The sequence below is a fragment of the Pinus tabuliformis genome, chromosome 7 (assembly GCF_031772625.1).
Source record: "Pinus tabuliformis cultivar Carrire ecotype Pingquan chromosome 7, CPIR1, whole genome shotgun sequence".
Classification (NCBI taxonomy): domain Eukaryota; kingdom Viridiplantae; phylum Streptophyta; class Pinopsida; order Pinales; family Pinaceae; genus Pinus; species Pinus tabuliformis.
The window spans coordinates 1,553,355,509-1,553,361,811 of NC_142293.1; positions in this window are offsets into that span (position 1 = coordinate 1,553,355,509).

Here is a 6,303-nt window from a genome sequence, read left to right on the forward strand (position 1 = left end):
CCAACTGGTGGGATGACACAAGTACAAACGGGTACAATTACCCCACACCTTGGTCCAATGGTTAGCATGGCACAACAGAACGTGGCGTCACAACCATGGCTTGTACAATACCAACAAGCGCAGTTCCAGCAAGTGTACCAAGGTTCTGAGCAGCAGATCTTTGCGAACAGTGGACAACCGTATATCCAAAACGGTCAAAACCAACCACTTTACAGTGGTCAAGTCCACCAACCGTATCAATCATACCAACATCAATTACATTATGCTGGTATGCAAAGACCCACTGCTCAAGCGATTCCATCGTACCCTGGTTACGCTTCGCCTAACCTGAATCAACAATTACCATTCGTGGCAACTTTAGAGTTACCCGATTTACACCGTTTAACAAACGATCCGATTGCTTATGCCCCTTGGTGGCCAGCGATTCCTCATAAACTTCCATCTGACATTCCTAAATTCAATGGAAATCCAGGTGAAGACCCGTCGAATCACGTGATGACTTTTCATCTGTGGTGTTCGTCGAACACCCTTAACGACGATTCGATAAGACTTCGCCTTTTTCAGAGGACATTGACAGGTCCAGCGGCTAAATGGTATATTGAATTGCCAAGAGCCTCTTTCGACAATTTTAGTTCCCTATCCACGACTTTCCTAACCCACTTTCAATTACCGATAAGGTATGAAACGGGAACAGAAATATTAACCAACTTCAAACAGACAACTGCTACCCATATATCTGATCATATACATGAGTGGCGTCGTCGTCGTAGGATGGTGAAAACATATGTTCCCGATCAGCTGTTAGCTGAATGGTTTATAAGGTCGTTACTTTCGGCTATTACGGAAGATGTGGCCAAGGGGGGAGTCGTAACAGAGGAGCAAGTGATTGCTCGAGCATAATATTTGGACTTAGTTTACACTCAGTCCGGCACACTCTATGACAAAATACCTGACGCCCCTAGACTAGAGTTTTCAATTCCTCCCCTCCTAAATCAAATAGTGACTCTCATGCCGGTGATGGCGTGATTGGCACAACAAATGCGAAATCGATAAAGGCTTCATCAAAGAAAGCCCGCAAGAATTCGGATCAAAATGCAAAAGAAGAAATTATTGCTTCGGAAGTAAATGCCGTATCGGAAGATAAGGGCAAAGAAACCAATCAACCAGGGAGCAAGAAGAAACAAAACAAAGGGAAGAAGAAGAAACAGGGTGAGTCATCCCCTGGAAAAGATTCTTCAAACCCTCCTGGCAAAGGGAAACAAAATTATCCATGTCTAATATGTGATGATAAGGATCATAACACAAAGAATTGCCCATTCAAAGCTGAGTTAAAGAGGTTCTTTAAAAGTTCCCAAACCTCAGCTGTGTTAACTGATCCATTTCCCAACCCAGGTCAAAATCTGGTTGATAGTGGAAATGCTTCCCCGTCGCAAGTCCTAATGTTGTCGGTTTCGAAACAGCAGAATGATGCTTTGATTTCGACAAGGAACAAAGATTATGGGAATCCTCAGGTATCGAACGAAAAGGGTAAAGATCAACCGAGTAGTTCGACAACAACTTCGACAGAAGTTACACCCACCATCCCTGAATTAACAATAAAACCGCCAAAAGGTGTAGTACATAAGTCGACATTTAATCCTCGCGCCAGAGCGGTGCAAGCATTATAATATAGTGGAAGATTTGGCCCAATCGCCATCCGCTATGTCGACCCTTGAAGTGCTGCAAAATTGTCCAACCCAAAGGCAGGTATTGCTATCAGCAATTGGTGGAGTAGATCCTAAGGATTCAAATCTGGTATCCTTTGATCACAAGGGATATGATCCTCAGTTACCAGCTCAATTAGCTTTCCTTATTCAAGTGAAAGCCCTCAACAAAACTGTTCACAGAACGATAATTGACGAGGGGGCATCGACATGTATTATGTCGATGAGCTGCTGGAAAACTTTAGGATCTCCAACCTTGTCTCGATCATCGACAACATTAAAAGCTTTCGACGGAAGGACTTATACCCCTTACGGTATCCTTAATAACTTAAAAGTTGAACTAGAGGAAGACAGTAGAAAAATTGATGTAGAAGTCATTGATGGAAATCTTGACTATAACATCCTACTGGGTAGACCATGGATTTATGCCATGGCGGCTGTCGTGTCGACTTATTTTAGGAAGATCGCATTCCCGTTTGAAGGAGGGATTACGATCGTCGACCAACAGAATTTCCTCCCTAATGGTTCACAAGTTACAGGAAGCATTCCCATGATCCATGAGAGTAACCATTCAATTCAAGATATCGGAGTAGGATTATTGAAAGACCCCACATTGATGGGAACTTTCGCGCTACCACCTCCTATTTATATAGGAAATGTACCGTTTGTAGCAACCTGCAACATGATATCTTCCACGAAGGTCAACATGGATCATTGAATGGTTTTGCCCCCAAGCCCTTTGGAAATATTGTAGCAATCAATGTTTCAAGCATGGGAGGCGAGCCCAAATCAACGCTCGTCAAGCGTTTGGGTAGATAGATCTAGAGAATATGGAACCCCATTAGATCCTTGGTCTAAAGTACATGGGACTGACGAAGGAGTCTTACAATCAATGATGATTGAGGGGGCACCATGGAATGATCACCACCATCGTTCCCTTCTTCCGGAATATGAAGAAGATACTCAAAGTGACCTTTATCACCCTTCAGTATTTGAATTCCTAACGAATACTGTAAATACGGTGGATTCCGAGCGAAACCTATCCAATATTGAAGAGACTATAGACATAAATATCTTGACTAAAACAGATGTTGTAGAGAATATTTATGTCGGCAAAGGTTGTTCCCCTTCAGAACTGGAAATATATAATGCTCTTTTTCGCGAATTTAGAGATGTCTTTGCATGGTCATATGATGAAATGCCAGGCATCGACTCGAGTATCGTTGAACATGAAATTAAAATGTATCTTGATGTCAAACCAGTAAGGCAACGGCTTCGGTAGGTGCACCCGAAGAAAGTCACTGCCATTAAGACGGAAGTTGAAAAACTCCTCCATGCTAGATTCATCTACCTGGTTCCTCTAACCGATTGGGTATCGAATATTGTCCCTGTTATGAAAAAACAAGGGACGATAAGAGTGTGTGTTGATTATAGGGATGTAAACCAAGCTTGTCCAAAGGACAACTACCCTACACCCTTCATCGACGAGATAATTGATGAATGCGCCGGATGTGAAATCTTTTCATTTATGGATGGATTTTCCGGGTATAATCAAATAAATATCCGCCCAAAGGACCAGTCAAAGACTGCATTTATTTGTCCGTGGGGCACATTCGCTTATCGAAAATTACCCTTTGGTTTAAAGAACGCAGGGGCGACGTTTCAGAGGGCGATGAATTATGCCTTCCATGACATCAAGAACATTGTTCAACCTTATCTCGACGATCTTCCGGCTCATTCGCGAAAGCGGACTGATCATCCGCAGCATTTAAGAGCGATATTTCTACGTTGCCGACACTACAAGATAAGACTCAATCTGCACAAATGTGTGTTTTGCGTCGGTTCTGGTCGTTTACTTGGCTTTGTAGTCTCTAAATATGGGATTCGTCTCGACCCGTGCAAGGTTCAGGCAATCATTAATTTGTCTCCACCTTCAAATTTGCTTCAGATTCAGAAACTCCAAGGGAAAGCAAACTTTCTGAGGAGGTTCATTCCAAATTACGCAGAACTTGCTAAAGGTTATACTCGTTTATTGAAAAAGGATGTACCTTTTGTCTGGGACCAAGTAGCGCAAGCTTCTTTTGATGCTCTGAAAGATTGTCTAGTAAAAGCATCATTAATGTACGCCCCAGACTATCAAAGAGATTTTAACCTGTATCTAGCTGCAGCAGATACAACCATTGCGATGGTTTTAGTACAAGAAGTCGATGGAATTGAACATCCTATCTATTATTTAAGTAAAAACTTAAACGATACAGAAAGTAAGTATTCTTATGTTGAAAAACTAGCGCTTGCAGCTGTTCAAGCGATTCAAAGGTTTCGACATTATGTCCTCTTTCGGAAAACTACCATCCTGTCAGATTGCAACCCCATGACTTATATACTGTCGCGACAGTTGCTAGGGGGAAAATATTCAAAATGGATAGCGATCCTTCAAGAGTTTGATCTGGAATTTGTAAAATCCAAATCAAAGAAAGCTCTAGTTTTCGCAGAATTATTATGCGATCTCCCATCGTTGTCCAACGATGAAACATCGGAAGAGTCAATCGTGGACGAAAGTTTGTTTCTGATATCTGTAAGCGATGAGTGGTATGGAGATATCATAGTTTATCTCCAAACCCAAAAATTTAGGTCTAATACCTCTCACTCAGAACAAAAACGTATACGATACCAAGCAAAAGACTACATGATCGTCGGTGATACACTTTACCGTCGTGGTGTCGATACAGTTCTGAGGAGGTGCCTTACCCATGAGGAGGCCGAAAAAGCCCTGAATGACTGTCATTCAGGCGCGTGTGGGGGGCATCAGTCTGGATATGCAACAACACAAAGAATCCTACGAGCAGGATACTTCTGGCCAACCATGTTCAAAGATTGCATAACAGCAGTCAGACGACCACCGCACCCTTGCAGCCTATAATTGCTGTTGGGCCCTTCGCCAAGTGGGGCATCGATTTCATGCAATGTAACCCCACCTCGACCGGGGGGCATGGGTATATAATAGTTGCTGTCGACTATTTTACCAAATGGGCCGAGGCGATGCCTACATTGGATAACACTGGTGAAACAAATGCCCTTTTCTTTTTCAATCATGTAGTCGCCAGGTTCGGCGTACCACAAGCTATAGTTACAGATCATGGATCGCATTTTCGCAATCGCATGATGGTCGAATTAACTGCCAAGCTAGGGCTATCTCACGACAGCTCTACCCCATATTATCCGCAAGCCAACGGACAAGTTGAAGCAATCAACAAGGTCCTGAAGCGTATGTTGCAAAGGATGATCGGGGTTCATAAAAGAAGATGGCACCTAATCCTGTATTCAACTTTGTGGGCTTACCGAACCTCGGTAAAGAACGCAACCGGGTTCACGCCTTTTCAATTGGTGTATGGCCTGGAAGCAGTCTTGCCGATCCAGTGCGAAATTTCGTCGCTTAAACTCGCGATCGACCTCCTCCCTGGAACTTCAGAAGAAGAGGCTCGTTTCTTGGAATTAATCCAGTTGGATGAAACCCGTCGTGATGCCGCTTTGGCTAACGAGGCCCATAAGAAACAAGTCAAGGCTCAGTTCGACAAAAATGTCAAACCCCGTGTCTTCTCAGAAGGTGATTTGGTCTTGCTTTATGATCAAGAATCCGATAAATTGGGAGCAGGTAAATTCAAGTCCTTATGGATGGGCCCCTATATTGTTAAAAGGGTGTTAGCAAAAGGAGCCTACGAGTTAATGGATTACGATGGAATTCCACTGGCGCAGCCCCGCAACGGGTTGTATCTCAGGCGTTACTATGCTTAAATAGTAACCTGTATGCTTTTGTTGTATTTTGTTTTCGCTTAAGCATTTGTTTTTGTCGAGTGATCCACCTTTTTCATTGATGGCAGATGTCAAACGTTATGGAGACATGTGTTGGATATGCCGACGGAGAGAGTCGTAGTTCGCGGAACCTGTCCTCCAAGCCTGGGCCATTTTGATCCAAGCGGCGAGTTAGTAAGTTTCAGAGGTGTATGTATTGGGCAATCAACGAACAACATCGCTGAGTATAGCGCGTTGATAGAACTACTCTCTGATGCCATCACACGTGGCATACGCCGACTAATTGTCAGGCTAGACTCACAGCTCGTAATACTACAACTCAATGGTATATATTCTGTCGCAATCCAGCTATTTATCGCATGTCCTAAGGGTTAAGATCTTGGAAAGGCGATTTGATTCAATTCAATATCAACATATTTCAAGAAATTTAAACACATTAACCGACTCATTAGCAAACTATGTGTTAGATAGACATTTGCAACATTCATAAAAAGGACACATCATCAAAGATTGTACATATGGATCACGTAAATCAACCAGAATAAAATCCGAAAATCAAAATATATAAGCTGTTTATATAAGTTCATACATAATGTTCTGTAACCAAGACAAAATGGTCATATGACCTAAAAACTCAAAAGATGCTAGGGGGCACCCTAGCCTAGTGGTGCTCATGATAGTACGTCACGGCCTGTGCAATCATGCGCAAGAACGAGTCCACGTCTAGGCACACCAATGGTGTGACGCTGCATCTGTAAAGGTAACTCGTCGATCTGTACATCCGGAAGGC